Genomic DNA, 18,781 nt, shown 5'->3' on the forward strand with positions numbered 1-18,781 from the left:
GTATGTTGAAGAGTCACAGATGTTTATCTAACCAGTTGTTTGCACTTGCGCAACGATGCCAAATGGAACTTGCGTAATAGCAACACCAGAAGCTGATATGAAGCGCTGATGCTCACGAGAATGCTGGCCGTGGACACTGCTCCATAAATCAACTTCAGCGCAGGGCAACTAACCACAATTGACGTTAACGTGACGTGACGGGTGTATCAAAAGTGTACATTAGTAATGTTTATAAAATTTGGTAGGCAGCACTGCAACCACTATTGACGTTTTACGAAGATTAGCGTCTATTTCAAATGTAGTTCTGAGACCTGGCGTAGCTCTCTGGTAATATGCTTCATTGCCATGCAAAATGCTTGGGTTCGATTCCAGCTCGGACCCTGACATCTATTCTTGCATTTGTCGGGTCGACGCTACCGATGTCAGGTATTTCTTAACGCTCGCACGTTAAAATTGCCGATGTGCGTTCTCGTCGTTCCTGGGAAGGGTCACTCACCTGTTGCACATACTCGCATACCAGTGGCACATACTCACCCGTGGGTACGTGCCCCTGTCTGGCGGGAAGTGTTAGACGACGTAAGCGACGGGATTGTGACATTTTATTTATGTCTAGACTAGTGCGTCATATTCGTCAAACCATCTTACCCTCCCATGCTAATTTTTGTTGACGCGAAGTTAAGGGGGGGACCACGAGAAACCCAAACGTAAGCGTCTATATAGATAGATAGATAGATAGATAGATAGATAGATAGATAGATAGATAGATAGATAGATAGATAGATTCAAAGTCACCGATGCTCGCCAAGAAATGCTTCGCATTTAACGACCGCTTACATTGCATCCCACTAACAACGCCCCTCTCCTCTGCTACGCCACGGGTAAACGCCCTCATGCGAACAACAATGGAGATCGCTCACCGAAACAGTCGCGTAATTGAAGTTTGCCCACGCAAGCGACCGTTTACGCAAAGGCGACCTACGTCGCGTCGCTCGTCGCAGTCGCGTACATTTTTGCGCATATGAGGATTAGCCTTGAAGCACATAGTAATTGGGAAATAAACATTCCAAAACTGAAGTAGAGCGCATTATGTAAGGATACTGCTAAAAATGCCAATATTTAAATATGTCTGAATCTCAGATGTATCTGACATTCATTAAGTGGTAAACCTCAACAGAAATACTATTTCTTTCAATGTAGTCGGCTTTCACTCTCATCTTGATTTTCGGAAACTTCAAGACTGGAGGATTAGATAAGCAACGCATAAAAGCCGACGCATTTTACTGTCGAGCAGATTACCAAAAGCCGATTACGGGATTATGGCTATCAGTGTGTGCAATGCATTTGTTTACTTTGACATATATATTCCTGAGCCCATGTTCGCCAATGAAGGGCTTTGTCTATCACGTGGGCGCACCACCTTCTTCGCCATTGCGAATAATAGATACTAGGTGAACATGCAGAATGGTTCATGTTCCGGACGCCCACGAAAAACAGTAAGCCTAGCCCAAGCAGGGGAGAACAAAACACCAAGCCCTCCTGGTTAGACGGACTTGTCACGAATCGTAAAGTCCGCAGCCACAGACTATTTCATGCCAGAAAAACATCAGGCAGTCCTCGACTGCAGGAGTGATGCCGCACCTCTGCAGCGCACATTGAACCAGCTTCGGCAGCCACGGGAGCCGTCTACCTTCCGCGGATAATCACTCGCAGAGTTGAGCAGCGAAGATAAGGTATGTTACGTCTACTGTTTCGTACCTAAATAACCTCCCTATGAATGGTTCTGGAACCAGGAGTAAATTCCGGGAACACGGAATATTTTTCGAACCACGTTCTTGGCCTCTTTCACGGGCATCTTACGCAAAAGTAGGGTCGAATGTCTGCTTGATATGCGTGTACAGCTGGCCAACGAAAGTGTCACAGTCTCGATGGAGCATATAGTCCGAATTTTAACAGTGAAGCATGTTCTAGCGCGTCCTAAAATGTCGCGATATAAATTTGTGATTATCATGAAGCAGCACACGATGCTTTCGTCCACTTCATCATTTACTACTTTGCTCCCAGAACACCCGCGCTCAGCAAGCGGGAAGCACAGAGCGATGAATACGCATGAAGCCGAAAAGGAGGACAAAGAGAGGAAGAGACAAACATAAAAAGCAGTTTTGGACTTGTTGCGTGCTTCCAACTAGCTGAAATGTCACGAAACTGCACACACACACGCAAAAAAAAAAAAAATTGTTGCATGTTCAACAGATGAATTTCGTTGCTTGGATGCGGTTGCGCACGCTGTCTTAAGAAATTGCAGCGCGAAAAACAAGGAACAAAAAGTGTGACGTATATGTGGCACTGTTCAAAAAAAGGGCTAAACTATTTTGAAATATGAATAAGCATTCACGCACTACTTGCCTCTGAAAAGTTATCCTCCTAAATGTGAACATTTGACAGACTTCTGTCTGGTTGGGAAGAAAAGAACATTTGAAAATGAACGCCAACCAACGCATTCACTTAAAGTCATAACTTAGTGTGAAATCTCGACGTTTCTTGTGACCTTTCCTCGGGGGCGGCTGTGTGGCACCAGGGAGCATAAGAGTTTATAGCGTCTTCTCAATTGCACGAGAAGTCCTGCTTGTTTCGACGGACGTGCCGTAGTCCGTTTTAATGCACTGTCGGGAGCGCCCCTGCAGACCGGTTCACGTTTCCAGGTGTTGCCTGAATATACCACGGATCCAGAAATAGTCGCTTGTCGAAACTAACTTTACAGTCGACAACGAGGTGGCATATTACTCACGTGGTACATTGCAACGACAACCATGCCTGGAAGAGTTAATGGACTCCTTACCGCGTGTGAGCTTGTGGAGCTGACAAGTGTCACGCATGCACTGAATTCGAAACGCTGCGCGTGGCGGAAAATCGTAATATTTCAAAGTGGACGCTGACTGCATTCTCGCTTGTGCGCGCCTTCAGATGAAAGGCGTGACGTACCTCAGAAAATGGTCCCGTTGTTACGTCACTCCTTTGCGTTGGCGACACCCACCGCACACCCTTCATGCAGGAGGTGGTTGAAAGCTGGCTATATCGATAGTCAGACAAAAAATATCTTGTTTCCTGGCTATATGCAGTATTTCAATCGTATCCTAATTGAAAGCACTGCGCGTTACATGACGAGAATTATTTGTGGCGACATGTTTAATTTGTGTCATCTGTTATTGAGCACATGATTGAAAGCTGAGATAAAAAATAGAACACTCAAACGAAATGCAAATATTTAGACTGATCTATCAGCGCAAAAAGGGACCTCGTTTCATGTGTACTCGCTTTCACTTTTTTTAAATCTTGAATCGCGATATGCTACAAACTGATCGACCACCGTTTCGCATGCGTTCGTCTTTTCGCAGCTACGACGTCGTGCCAGTTCCTCCCCTGGCAACGCTGAGCGTGTTTTTGACAGCAGTTCCAGCCAAAGAGCTTTGCCTCCTTGGTTTGAAGCAAGCGGTGCAACGTGGTGTATCGCTGTAGATGCATGATCCGTGATAGCCTCTCCAAACGTGCGCTTGCAGTGCAATCCATACCACAGAAACAGGCAACACGCTACCGAGAATGCCGAAACGACAGAACATTGGTGGCGTAAGTGCACGGGCAGGCTCGAGCTCGTAGTTCGCATGAACGTTTGATGCATATGCGTCTGTTATCCTCCGACTCCAATTCGAAGGCAGAAGAGGAATTGGGCTTGTGATGGCACTTCTGGTTACACAGGGCGAGTGGCAAGGGTTTCAAGCTTTCCTCTTCGCATCATGGTTTCGTGGCTTTTAACGAACCAATTTTGAAAATTATTACGGTACCACGCTCTTCATTGGGCACGTGACAACTTCTAGTGTCTATAGCTACAATTTGTTATATGACCTCGTGAGGGGCCCTTTAAAAGGCTCCTAACAGCCTTTTAAAATACCCAAAAAAGTGCGTCGTTATCTACTGCCATTTCTTATTTTTATGGCACAGTTCGTGACGTCAGAGAGTTGCTGAGATGACGTCAAGATGACGTGAGCTCTTGACTAATCGATATTCGAGCTATATCTCTTGCGACTTGTCGCTTGCATTGCTTTGTTATGCAGTCCAAGCTAATGCACTACTAGTGAAGTGCAATACACTAGTGCCCTTCAAGTCGACGCCAGCTAATATAGTACGGACTCATGAATGAATATTGATGTTTAGGTGAACTGTACAGTTCACTTTGCTTCGATTTTACAAGGAAGCTTATTCTTGGCACTTTTATTCGCTGTTAGTGGCATCTTCCGCCGATGGATTAAGGCAACCAACAGCCAGCATGGCAGCGTATACATACGATGTCTGCAGCGTGGCTTATTTGTTTCACACATACGCAGGATTTTTAGCATGCACAATGCTTGTGATCTTCTGTTTAACAGGAATAAATGACGCCTAGCCGTCCAAATGATGATATTTTAGGGGCGAAGCTTCTTATAACGACACACGTTTGTCCCTCGTAGCCATTGTAGTATGTAACAAATATAACATTTTGACCTGCAAAACGGTGCCGGTGAGGGATTTCTTCTGTGCTTTGTTGAACAATAAAAAATAGTGCTCAATGCACATGCCAATGAATGCTAATAAGGAATGAGAGACAACAGCATTCGGCTTTTAGTTAACGTGCACGCGGCAATCTCTATTAGCAGCCGTTGGCATGTACATTGAGCACTATCTGACAGGAAAAGGTTGCTACATTATACTCGCTAAGCGTAACCTCCTTGGTTTTGCAAAGGTTTAGTCAGCGTCAGAAAAAGACGAAAAAGTGTGTTTTGAATAGGAGCTACTTCTGCTAACTCCAGCGTATTTCAGTTATAATTTAAGTCTGTTGATCAGTTTTCGCTGCTCCCTTGGAGGGGATGGATGTAGACCACCCCGGGCGCCTGCCGGCACTAGCGGCGTCAGCGGCGGCTGCCTCCAGGAAGCGGATGGGACAAGCGAGCGACAGCGACAGTGTAGATACTCATGCTTACTATCTCAGCAGTGAGGACTTCTCAGATGACGGTTTCCAACCTGTGCTGAGCCGCAAGGCGAAGAGAAGGAACATTAGGACATCCTCATCCTCAACTATTCAAACTGTAAGTGAAACGCCAAAATCGAACACTTATACCATTCTGTTTCTGCCTGCACTTCCTACCGTCAGCATGAAACGCCTTAACAGACAGTCTGTGTCGAGGTCTCTGGAAACGCTCGTGCCAAATGAGATCACGGACATAAGAGTGAACGCCAGAAAGAATATACTGGCTGTGGACGTTTTGCACGCAAGTGCGTTGGGCGTTCTGCGCAGTGTAACTGACTTGGACGGCCACCAGGTGCGCTCTCATGTTCCCTTGGGATGTGATGTAGTAACCGGCGTGATCTACGACATTTATGTCGCTATTTCCAATAAGGACTTACAACTTCTTGTCAAGTCAACAACTGATACTCCAATTGTTGATGTCACCCGGCTAGGCAAGTCTCGCTGTGTGAAGATTGCGTTTAAGAGCACATCACTCCCCTCTCATGTGAAGGTGGGGTACTTCAGACATGCTGTGCGGCCTTTCATTCCAAAGCCTCTCCAGTGCCGTAAATGCATGCAACTTGAACATGTGAGCAGCGTCTGCGAGAAATCGGTGGTATGCCACCACTGCGCCGAGCACCGTGAAGCGGATAAGTGCGTCGCAACTGTCAAGAAATGCTCTAATTCCAATGGATCCCATGAAGCCACATCGAAGGACTGCCCGCGGATTCAGAAGGAAATTGCCATCTTGAAGGAGATGGTGCGCGATCACTCATCTCATCGAGAAGCCGCAGCTAAAGTCAGAAGGCGTCGTTCACGTCGACGTCGGTCTTCGAGGACGCCCGCTACCTCCTCGACACGTTTGCGTAATCCCTCATCAGTACCACCTCCTTTGCCTCCCAGACCACATGCCGTGGGAAAGGCTGTAAAGGACAAAGCCAGTGAGCATACCCTAACTGCAACAGAGTGGCCTGCACTTCAAAGGGAAGCAGCATCAAGCGAACCGAAGGAGCTTCATGACGGCCAGTCCGCGCTCCCGGTTCGAGATCTTTCCAACCAAGACAGGCAAGTGACTGCAATCGTCCCGGTTCGAGATCTTTCCAACCAAGACAGGCAAGTGGCTGCAATCGTGCAATCATTAATTGCCACGATTCGCACGCTACTGAGCAGCATACAATCTTCGTCTGCTAAGAGTGCGTTGCAAATACTGGATGCACTAAATCCAGTTCTTGCTAACTTCGTATAAGCACAATGGCTCAACAAAATCTCATCTTCCACACTGAAGTTAAAAGTGCGTCGATTTTTCAGTGGAATGCAAGAGGCATGAAGTCCCGTATCTCGGACTTTCGCCAATTTGTTCGGGCCAATCAATTCCCAATACTTGTCATATGTGAACCAAACGTATCAACGCCTTATGGATTGTCCGGTTATGAAGCTGTTTGTTCAGCCACTTGCGAAGAACGAAGCAAAGTAATTGTTTACATTCGCACAGACTTGACTTATCTTTCGCACCCAATAAGTTCAAATGACGACAATCAGTACGTGTGTCTTCGTGTGAAGAAGAATGCAGTTTCGTTCACGCTTATTGGTGGATATATATCTCCGTCATCGCGATTAGACTGCGACAGATTAAAAGACATCCTAATGAGAACCGATGGGCCTTGGATCATCACCGGTGACTTCAACGCCCATCACATGCTTTGGGGGAGCACTAGCTAGGATGAATGCCAGGGGCCGGAACATTGTTACATTCGCTTCCGATTACGACCTTTCCATCATGAACGATGGTACCCCCACATATCTGCGGGGTCTCACGTATGGCAGTTGCCTTGACCTGACATTGGTGTCACGGTGCTTCTCTCACAAAGTTAAGTGGTTTTGCGATATTGAGACTCATGGGAGTGATCACATACCCACCTACGTGACGATCGATGGTATCATAAAAAAATTTCTCTTCCGGTGTTGCAATTGGCACTGACTGGTCGATGTTTGCATCGCGTGTTGAGAACGCTTGCCAAGAAGGCCTCGCCTGCAGCCTGGAAAATACCATAGTGGAAGCTATGCAAGCGTCCAAATGTAAATTACCATTTTCGTCTAAAGTAACACAGTTTGACATCGAACTGGAAAAATTACGAGCTATACGTAGGCGTGCTGAACGACGATACAGACGCACAAGATCAATTTACGATCTGAGGGAAGCAAGGCGGCTCCAGAAAAAGATTAAACGACGCATTTACAAACTGGAGAGCGAACGCTGGAAAGCATTCTGCGAATCTCTAGACCCTCATAAACCGCTGTCATATATCTGGAGAACAGTTCGTTCTCCACCCCTTCGCTCCTCTCCACAACAACGGCACCCCTTTAAAGCTTTGGCACTCCATCATGGAAAAACGGAACTCGAGGTGGCGGAAGAATTTTGCACGAGAGTTGCCGGGAATATTATGAACGAGAGCATCGACGCCGTGATCGTTCCTGAGACGCGATTACCAGAAATGGACATTCCGTTCACCATGGAAGAACTGGAAGGTGCGTTAGTCGCTTCTAAGCGCATGTCATCGCCAGGTCTTGATGGTATTACTTATAGTGCGTTGGGACACCTTGGACAAAAAGCCAGAAAAGAACTTTTAACATGCTTCAACAACTCCTGGCTCCGCGGCAGTGTTCCCCGAGAATGGAAAATAAGTCGATTAATACCACTTTTGAAATCGGGAAAATCACCATTGGACTTGACAGCGTATCGCCCTATTGCCCTCGCAAGCTGCCTCGGAAAAGTGATGGAAAGAATGGTTCTATTTCGTCTCGAGTGGTACTTGGAACGATACACCAAATACCCTTCTTGCATGGCAGGCTTTCGTCGGGGCCGCTCCTCCATTGACTGTGTCCTTGACTTATCGACATTTGTTCAACAAGAAAAAAGTCACAAGCGCATATCAGTGGCACTCTTTCTTGACGTGAAGTGTGCATATGATAATGTAGCTCACGATGCCATCCTCACTTCTCTCGCAGCAATGGGCATTGGTGGACGAATGTTTCAATGGATAAAAGATTATATAACTGGCAGGGGTTTCTTTGTACAAACATATGAGGGTACAACTGCCCAACATTACACCTACTGCGGAGTACCTCAGGGAGGTGTTTTAAGCCCCACATTGTTCAATGTGGCCCTCATTGGTCTGGTGAAGGTTCTGCCAAAGTCGGTGCGCCTATCCATATACGCCGATGATATTTGCCTCTGGAGTGCTGCAGTTACTCGCCCTCAGGTGCGTGCACGAATACAGCGGGCAGCAACCCTCACAACAGCCTACCTTCAGAAACAAGGCCTAAATATATCAACTGTGAAGTGCGCGTTGATGGCGTTTACACGCAAACCAATGACGCCATACCCTGTTTACATCAATGGGCAGAGTGTCAAATATGCACGGACGCATCGTTTCCTGGGCATAATAATCGACAGAAGTCTTTCGTGGAGCCCAAATTGTGCGTACTTGAAGAAGAGACTGCTATCTATTGTGCATATTATGAAATTCTTGTGCGGTAAAGCATGGGGAACATCTGTGGCCTCCATGCTACAGCTGTACAGGGCCCTATTTCTGGGTCTATTGCGCTACAGCTTGCCGGTACTGACTAACACTTGCAAATCGAATACTCATTCATTGGAGAGTTTGCAGGGTCAGGCACTGCGTACCTGCCTAGGACTGCCCCGATGCGCTTCTACTTATGCCACAATCATGCTTGCCAAAGACCATCCGGTCAGGACATATATAGTTGTGGATTGCCTCAGAGCACACATTCGACATGCTAGCCGTGTCCCCGAGCCCCGCCGCGGTGGTCTAGTGGCTAAGGTACTCGGCTGCTGACCCGCAGGTCGCGGGTTCGATTCCCGGCTGCGGCGGCTGCATTTCCGATGGAGGCGGAAATGTTGTAGGCCCGTGTACTCAGATTTGGGTGCACGTTAAAGAACCCCAGGTGGTCGAAATTTCCGGAGCCCTCCACTACGGCGTCTCTCATAATCAAATGGTAGTTTTGGGACGTTAAACCCCACAAATCAATCAAAGCCGTGTCCCCGACCACCACTTGGCCCTTCTACCTTCCGGAAGACCACGTGCTACGTTTTCAGACGTCATAGCCAAGCACCTAAACAGCATTCCATCAGGATATACGCCAGCTGCGAGAACAGCTTGTCCTTTGTGGTGCCTCGACCAGCCGCAAGTACGTCTAGAAATTCCGGGAATCAAAAAGAAAAGCAGTCACTCCAGAGTGGCATTGAAGCAAGCAACACTGCTATTATTACATGAGTTGTACTTAGACCGAACGCAGATATACACTGATGAGTCCGTCTCATACAGCAGCTCATCAGGTGCCGCTGTAATTCCGGCTGCAGAAATGACAATCAAGTTTAAGTTATCGCATATGACTACATCTACGGCATCAGAGCTTGCTGCTATAAGGGCTGCTTTACAATATATCGTTCAAAAACGTCCAGGAAAATGGGTCATATTCTGTGATTCGAAGGCAGCGCTTCAGAGTTTGCAGTCTGCCATGCGTAGGAGGAGTCATGACCAACTGGTACAAGAAATAAGACATTGCCATCATGAAGCTCTAGCACCAGGGCATGATATTATATATCAATGGCTGCCTGGACATATCGGTATTACCGGAAATCAATTAGCCGATGATGCAGCCCGCTCAGCCCATGAAGAAACCCGTGTAGTCCCGACTCCTCTATCAAGGAATGATGCAGCAAGACAACTTTACTTGCTGGCTCGAGATCTCACACGCACGTTCTGGTCGTCTACCAGCTTCCAAAGGTGTCAATTTTATGAACTGGATCCTCCGCTCAAGCTAAAGCTACCATCACAACTTTCCCGCTCCGATGCGACACTGTTATGCCGCCTTTGGTTGGGTGTTGCATTTACAAAGGTGTACTGCTTTCGCATTGGTATGGCAGACACTCCTACATGCGACTACTGCGGAGCTGAAGAGACCATCGAACACGTCCTGTGCAGCTGCGCTTGCTACGACACACAGCGATGCCAGCTCCGGAAGGTTTTGAATCGACTTGACCCCGGACCATTTTGTGTGCAGAAGATACTAGGGCCTTGGGCATCTGCCTCAGTTGCGCAGAAAGCAACTAAAGCACTGCTACTTTACCTCAAGTCAACAAACCTGAGCGACCGCCTGTAGACTGTGTGTGCTCCCCGAGTGTGCTCGTGATTGTGTGTACCTTCTTATCTTTCTGCAACCTTTTTTCTCCCCTTTATCCCTTCCCCAGTGCAGGGTAGCAAACCGGATGTGCGTCTGGTTAACCTCCCTGCCTTTCCTTGCATCTTTATCTCTCTCTCTCTCTCTCTCTCTCTCTCTCTCTCTCTCTCTCTCTAGTCTGCGTTGGGCCGCAGTGCCAGGAATACAGTGAACTAGTATATAACATGAACTCGAGGTGGTTAAAGGTGGGAAGTATACCCTAAGCGCAAGCCGTAAGAAAGTGTGCGTGTGCCACCTCTCGTTTAGTCCTTGAAATGTCCGCTGGATGTCGGTGCTTCTATATGAGGAATATATGATGAAAAGATGCGAGATAGTGGTACTTGGAGTGTTGAATAGATGGACGAACGGACACACAGACAGATGCATGGATGGACGCATGAACGGACGCAGAGGCGAATGTGGACGAACGCAAGGACAGACGCACGAACAGACGCACGCACAGACGGGCGGATGGACGCATGGACGGTCACACAGACAGACGCATGGACGGACGGAAGCAAGAACGAATGGACGGGTGAATGCTTCACCCCACTCTTCATCATTCACTCCGTGGATATGCGTTCAATTTTTTTATTAATGTTTCATTCGATGGTCACAATACCTCAAACTTATTACACTGAACAAAATGGTAATAAAAACGAAACAAAATGTGCGGACACTCTCTGTGTTATATATATCTCTCTCTCTTTTTTTGCCTTATGCTTCGATAAATTACCACTACGTATGCGAATGAAAAAGACATGCGAATTGTACCGTGATACATAATTTGGCAATCTGATCACCGATACCGCGACTGCATGCTCAAGAAAGAAACCAAGCTGCAGACATACTGATGAATGAAAGTCCAGCGAGCAGCGCATTCCGGACCATTGTCCTTTTCTTATCTTGATTGATTGATTGATTGATATGTGTGGTTTAACGTCCCAAAACTACCATATGATTATGAGAGATGCCGTAGTGGAGGGCTCCGGAGATTTCGACCACCTGGGGTTCTTTGACGTGCACTCAAATCTGAGCACACGGCCCTACAACATTTCCGCCTCCATCGGAAATGCCGCCGCCGCAGCCTTGGTTTGATCCCGCGACCTGCGGGTCAGCAGCCGAGCACCTTATCCATTAGACCACCGCGGCGGGGCCTTGCTTCTTATCTAGAAGACATGGGTCACCAGGCATACGTTGGTTGGTACTCTATCATTGCACAGCACATCGTTTCCGCAGCTACCAACGAAAGCACTTAGTGTTAAAGAGGGCGCAAGAAAAAATATTTTTCGTAATAATAAAAACCGTCGTCAATTCTTTGTTCTGTAAACCTCCAAATACTGTTGGGGAAAATAAATCTCATTTTTAAAACGCGTTGATTGTTCCGCCTTTCAATCAGACTTGGTTTTATAACTATGAGTGTTTGTTCCTTTTACACAAAGTCACGCTTCAATCGCAGCTCCCGAAACTCCCCATGCAGATTTCGCTGGCAGTTTCTTCTGAACCGCTTTTCGCCCGAGCCTTCGCGACCTATTTAAATATATTTTGTTTGGTCTTCCTTCTCTCGCATGACTATGGCACACGGAAAAACTATTTCACTGCGTTTTCTACATTTGCGACGGCGCAAGCGGAGACAGCAGCATATAATCGAAAAGCGCGAAATCTTCATTGTCTTAACAACTATTCCTGGGATTGCACCTGTTTTATGAAAAAATAAGTGGGGAGGAGGAGATGGCACTGGTAGGATGGGTAGCAAATACGAGAAAGAAACTATTGTCTCGCCTTCGAACAGAGTTTTGTTTTATCATCATCATCCTGACTACGCTTGCTGCCGGGCAAAGGTCTCTCCTATGATCCACAAACCAACCCGGTCTGTGGTCCAGGTGGTCTGTGGTTTAGGGGTTTTCTAAGAAGTAAATTACAAACAAAACAAAAACCTCATGGGCATAAATTTTTTTCTTTTGATTGACACTCTCCTTCCCGTGACGGCTCTTGAGGAATCATTCTCCACCTAACCGCGGCTACATAGAAGGACCTCCTTTTCCCTTCCCGCTACCACACCCACGTTTTCAAGGCGTTTTCAAGTCCTTTGGGACACTCGACTACCATCTGCACAAGCCGCTTGCCGTGTCCTCGGCCATATACGTCACACTCCTTTCCTTCTCCAATCTTTACTCCTCTCTTCCCATTCCAGTGCGGGTGCTGAGACGTGCTGAGACCCTGGAACAAGCGCTACACGACTGGGAGACGTTTGACTGTCTCCTCCACGCTACTATCCTGCAGGTGGTTTGTGAGAATGGTGTTTGTGCGCAAGCCTTCCTTTCTGGCTACTCTCTGACGGGTCGCGTGGGGAAAGCGAACAGTACGTCTCACCCTGTCACCACCGGAGTGTCTCAGGGAAGCATACGGGGCCCGTTTCTTTTTAACCTGGCTCTAGCGGCGCTCGTCGGGTGCCTTCCCAAACAAGACGACTGCACTGTGTGCGGGGTCATCTACGTAGACGACATTGCCCTGTTCCTGCGCGGCCCCACCCGATGCCTCGCAACAGTGCGGAAGTGCCCCCAGAACGCCCTAGAGGCCATTGCCGCTTTCCTGGATGACATAGGACGGCACATCTCGGCCACCGAAGCCGAGGCGTTCCTCATGCACCCGCACCAGTGAACGGCTCGCCACGCACTCCGTCACACCCTACAGGGTTCCGCTCTCACGGAAGACTCATGTCGGCTACCTCGGTATCCCTATAGACCACATACTAAGCGGAACTTGGAAGTGCGCCGTGTTCGTCGTGAAACACGCCGTGTTGAAGGTGCGGTGGATTCTCGCGCGAGGAACCGGATGCCCCAGCTCCTTTGCGATGAACATCTACGAAGTTATGGTGATGACCGAGGTACACTACGTGCTTCCCCTGTGTAGCCTTCGCCCCATACAATGGCATGCCATCAACGCTTATCATCGCCGATAATATTAATAATAATAATAATAATAATAATAATAATAATAATAATAATAATAATAATAATAATAATAATAATAATAATAATAATAATAATAATAATGGTTTCACATGCCTAAACCATGACATGATTACGAGGCAAACCGTAGGGCAGGGCTGCAGGTATTTCGCCCATTGGGTGTTCTTAAACGTGCAATCACATCGCACAGCGTCCGGAACTCTCAGCATCTCACCTGCATTAAAATGCCGCCGCCACGGCCGGGATTGAACAGTACAGAGCTGATAATACACTGCAGATTCATCTGCAGTAAACGGAACAGTCATTACTAGAGACCAGGTTTTTGGCAAATTCCTATTTTGTTCTCATCGCTCCTAACGTGCCACTTTGAAATACAGGTTGTTTCAAGAAATAGGTCCAATATTATTCAAAACTCACAGAAAAGAGGCATCTGCGTCCTACCTGCGGCGTTCCATTTATGCTGAGTTTTGTTGGGGAGGGCAGTGATTCGGACGGCTGGAGAAGAAACACGCCGCACTCTCGCCATCTCGGAGGCAATTATCACAATATTGTTATTGCACAAACATCGTGTACTCTACGTCCGGTGTGAAAATTTCGCAGCGGCAATATCACGAATGAGTTACCTTTTTCATAATTTTCACCTCAAAAGCATTAGACGTAAGCCAACGTGTTGCTGACTGTGGTTGCTTGAACTGTGACAAAATGTCGACACCGTCGAGACGGTAATCTTGCGGTTCTTCATCATTTTGCACGTACGAGGAAACTGTACACGATTAAAAACTGTTCACGATTAAAAACGGATACTGTGTACACGATTAAAAACGGATACTGTACACGATTAGATACTGTGCACGATTAGATACTGTACACGATTTTGCCGCAGCGGTAATTCAATCCTATCTTAGTCCAAGATTGTTTCAGTGCAGTTAGTATCACGTTTTATGTTTTGCGAAAACGTAAAGGTATTCGTTTACGTACGTACGTAAAAGTTAACCTACGGGGAGCTAAAGCGTTGAAAAACATGCCTTCTGCTAAGACGGTTCAACGCAAACCGCCATCCGGTAACATGTTAACACGAAGTATACGTATAAACTAAAAGCCCCTAATGACTCTATTACTAATGCTACGATTGAAACTGCTTTTAAAAGCCCACAGTTTCGTTACGTTATCTACTCTACATAACGAGTCATAGTACAATTTTGAAGTTCAAGATACTGCAAACTTTGATTGATTCATTGATTGACTGAATTATTTATTTATTTATTTATTTATTTATTTATTTATTTATTTAATTATTTATTTATTTATTTATTTATTTATTTATTTATTTATTTATTTATTTATTTATTTATTTATATGTGGGGTTCAATGTCCCAAAACCACCATAAGATTATGAGAGACGCCGTAGTGGAGGGCTCCAGCAATTTGGACCACCTGTGGTTCTTTAAACGTGCACGCAAATCTGAGCACAAGAGCCTACAGCATTCTTGCTATAACTGCAAACTTTCTCCCATCCAATGTGTGCCAGCAAATATAATTTGTGTCACTGTGTCATGTGGTGGCATTCTAACGTTGTTGTTAAAACGAGTTATCACCATCTATCGGCCAACTGGTGCATCGGTAAAGCAGGTGCACCACGTTTCGCAGTGATTAACTGATGGATTTGTCCTTCCAGCTCTCCAACTTCTGCATCTGGCGCATGCAACGAACAAGCTCTCGTCCTTTTATCGAAGAAGCTCATGGGACAAAGGATGGACAACGTACACGAATATCCCTTTTAAGATATTTGAATCTCTCTGTTTGGAGGTCTGCGGTCATTTAGGCAAGTACATCTTTTTCATGGTGGCTGCTTTCGCAGGCTGTGTTTGCGTTGACAAGCCATCATCTAATGAAATGTTACTCTGCAGCATTGGGAGCAATCTTATCTTGAAATATGATCTTATCAGGTCATGTTCAAGGAGAGTAGCGTAACTTTTGTAATGTGACCTAGCGCAGGATTGGAAGGAATTGTGGTTTGGATGGGTCGTTTATAAAGACATAAGTCTGGTGAAAAGATTTTGCTGATTAGATCAGAGCTTATTGAATTTCTTGGTTTTCTTGCTTCCGGATACATCGTTGCCGAATTCCCACGCAGCCGTGGCTCTCTAAATGTCGAGTGCCGTGACTTATCGCACACTGACGGTCATGAACGTGTGCAAGATTTCCCTTTAGGGGGCCAATGGGCGAAGGTTCATCGAAGCTCTCCCCTTCCACTTGAGTCAATGTATGAAGCAGACTTTGCCCTACTCCCACTCCTTAGGTGAATAAGGAGTGCGCCTCCTGCCACACGCACGTGTATGCTGGCATCCAATACAATGGTGCAAATATTGAAACTGGCCTTTAGGCTTCTATAGATTGCATCACAGCTGATTTCATGTTCACAAATATCAAGAGATGGCTTAAAAGGCCAGTCAACTGGCTCTGACTTTTTTTACAGCCCCCAAACAAGCTCGCGCGTCTTTCCTACGCCTGACCAACCTCCTTCCACGCGCAGTGACGTCGACTCAGCGATCAGCGACGTTGACTTCGTTACTGTTTAAGACGAGGTTTAGACCAATCGACGAGCTGCGTGCTGCGTCACGTTGCCGATCAACTAGTTAGCGTCACTGTGTGTGGAAGGAGGTTGGTCAGGCGTAGGAAAGATGCGCGACCTTGTTTGGGTGTGTTAAATTAGTGGGAGCCTGTTGACTGGTCCTTTAAAGGTTCGTTTTGATGGTGTTCCCATCATTTAACGGGCGGGTGGTCAGCGATAAGTCACCCGACTTTCGGGGAGCATTTTACGCATTTTCAGCATGTGAATAGCAATAAATATGGCGCATTCGTGTCCAAAGTGACTTTTTCAAAGGCTTCAATATGTACCGACTCGATCATTCAATTCCTTTTTGATATACCCAGTTAATTTCCTTCTCCTCGACTAGCTTCTACACTAGCTAAGGAGGGAAGGTGTTTAATGTTCGGAATGGACGCCCCTCGATGACCCGAGTGCACTGTGGCAGCGCGAAGGAAGAGCCGTAGTCCGGTGAAGAGACGCTTTAATGCAGCCCTCAGGCGTCTGCCCGGGTCTAAGCCCGAATCTCCGCTCTTCTATATCACATTCAAACGCCCTCTTTTCAACCCTTGGTTCAAACAAAGGGTATCCACACAAGCCATTCACACGTGTGGGCTTGCATCGTCTGCTACCAATCGCAAAAACACTTTCATAGCAGGCCCTGCAATGGTAAAAACAACTTAGAAGGTAAAAACAACGTTACGAAATACAATACGAGTAGGTATAGGTTCTTAACGTGTCACACTCTCTCCCATGTAAGGTCGTGCTTTCCTCTCTTTTCCTTATTTTTGTATGTGGGTCTCTCTGTCCTTGCCCCTATCTCTAGCCCTATCTCTTTTATTCCTCCTTGTCTCTTTTAATCCCTCCTTACCCCCATCCCTCGTGAGCCACTGTTGAGGTGTCGCACTATGATGCAGGCAGTTACGGGGCTTACTTTTATCTTCTTTTCACTCATTTAAGAATCACTTCCCCCGGTGAGCTCGTCTGCGTGCTCGTCTGCGTGCTCGTCTGCATGCTGCCACCATGTCTCGGTCAGCCCAGTGGTCGCTTCCCTATATACGTCATTCTCAATGGCACACGTGCATGCCAACAATGACTAAAACTAAGACGGTGGCGCTTGGCCTGCTTCTTGCAGGACACTCGCTCGCTAGATTCCGCGCCGACTGGTTGTGCCCTCGCGATCTCCGACGACTGTGCAGCTCTGGCCGACTGGGTTCGTCCGACGCCACCTCCTGACGCCGGTCCACGACGACGATGACAGCGTAGCTCTGGCCGTCTGGATAAGCCCTATGCCATCTCCTGTCGCCGACAAGAGCTGTCACCAGTGGTGCCCCGTCCTCGGACTCCTACGACCGTCTCCATCTTTCCTATCTTCTCCTCATTTCCATCGTTCGCTGTCCCAGCGCCTCGCTCTCTCCTCTCTCTCTCTCTCTCTCTCTCTCTCTATTTCTTTACCTTTTAATCCTATCCTTTTAATCCCTCCTTTCCCCCCACCCTCGTGAGATACTGTTGAGGTGTCTTCCCCTTGAGATACAGTTATGGGGCTCATTTTTCTCTTTTTTTCATTTTTAAACCACTCCTTCCTTCCCCTCTCTGCTTCTTGCAAGACGCTCTTCCGAGTAAGCTTTCCCCTTCTAGTCTCAAATGGGGGTGACCTTGACGACTCCGCTCGTAAACTGTGTGAACGAAGAAGTCTCCTTTTATTTCCGTACGCAGGTCTTCCGCGTTCGCCTTCGCGAAACCGATCAGCTTCGTTAGTTCACGGGTCGGGAACTCCGCGCTCTGCAGTGTCCGCATTAGCTGCGTTATACGCAACACGCTGCCTATGATTGCGTCATACTAACTGACCCAGTCTCGTTAGTTTACAAAGAAACCCTTTTCCTGCAAGTCATGTTCAGTAGCTAGCACTGCTTTTACTTCCAGCAGCTGTACTGCAGTGCATTATCAAGTCATGCGCCAGTAAAAAAGCTTTTAATCAGTAAATTGAATTTCTATGACTGCTTATTCTCGCCACTACCGTTGCACTGTGTTAAGTGCGTAAAACCTGGCAAATCTTTTAATATAAATTTTTTTAAACTGAGACTTCAACCACTCGACTGACCTCGTACAGATTCAGCACACTGGCGCGTCTGGAAACATAGGCTTACGGAACAAAAACCCCACTGTGAAACTGCATTTATGCTGTTATCATATCGTGTCGGTCGCAAAAGCTTTCAAACGCTTTAATGTGTAAGCCAAGCGGACAATTCTCTTAGACGTATAGAGTTACCCCTAAAAACGTGTTGCTGTGTCTACCATGCCAAATAAATCTAACCGTTAATTACGCCAAGGAAGGCTTGAGAGACATTATGGTATTAGTTGTTCTTTATTATTAGTTGAAAGTGGATCTAAAAGCACCCTTTTCACCAGCGAGACCTCAATCTCCAAATTACGCATGACTACCGTGTGTTTTTCAATCAAACTGTGATGGGTGCATTGCTGCCTGCTTAATGACGTATGTCTGTACTTGCAACCTTGGGGGTGTTCGCCAGCATCGCATGTAGTGAAGGTGGTGAGTGTGAAACTCTTTTAGCCAGAAGATGCCACGTGGCCTGCGAAATTTGCATGAGACTGCTGCTGAACGATAAATTCTAGTGCGCTAGCCGAAGCTATCAACTATGCTGGGTGAGGCCCTGTGTTAACAAAATGCGAATTTCCTCTTTTAGGCTCGTCTTCGTTGGGCACAACCAAGTAATTTAAACGAATAAGTAGCCCAAGGAAATCATAGGAGACCTTGTGTTTACATAATTACTACACATTGCAACTGAGGCCAGTTAAGGCAAATAAAGTTGGTGCAATTCAAATCTTAACCTTCGAGAGTCACATAGAAATTCTAGGAGAACTTCCGCTCTATCGTGCATTCCAAAATGCTAAGCAGAGATCCGGTATGCTCAAGTATTGTTTCCT

The 18,781-nt window shown here is 46.7% G+C and overlaps 1 long non-coding RNA gene across 1 annotated transcript; it reads left to right on the forward strand.

Moving 5' to 3' along the window:
- Positions 1 to 1,396: 1,396 nt before the first annotated feature.
- Positions 1,397 to 15,074, forward strand: LOC142813934 (uncharacterized). Its single transcript, XR_012894746.1, has 2 exons — positions 1,397 to 1,730; positions 14,924 to 15,074. It is a non-coding gene; the product is annotated as an uncharacterized LOC142813934 (long non-coding RNA).
- Positions 15,075 to 18,781: the final 3,707 nt, after the last annotated feature.

The sequence above is a fragment of the Rhipicephalus microplus genome, chromosome 4, assembly GCF_043290135.1.
Source record: "Rhipicephalus microplus isolate Deutch F79 chromosome 4, USDA_Rmic, whole genome shotgun sequence".
NCBI lineage: Eukaryota > Metazoa > Arthropoda > Arachnida > Ixodida > Ixodidae > Rhipicephalus > Rhipicephalus microplus.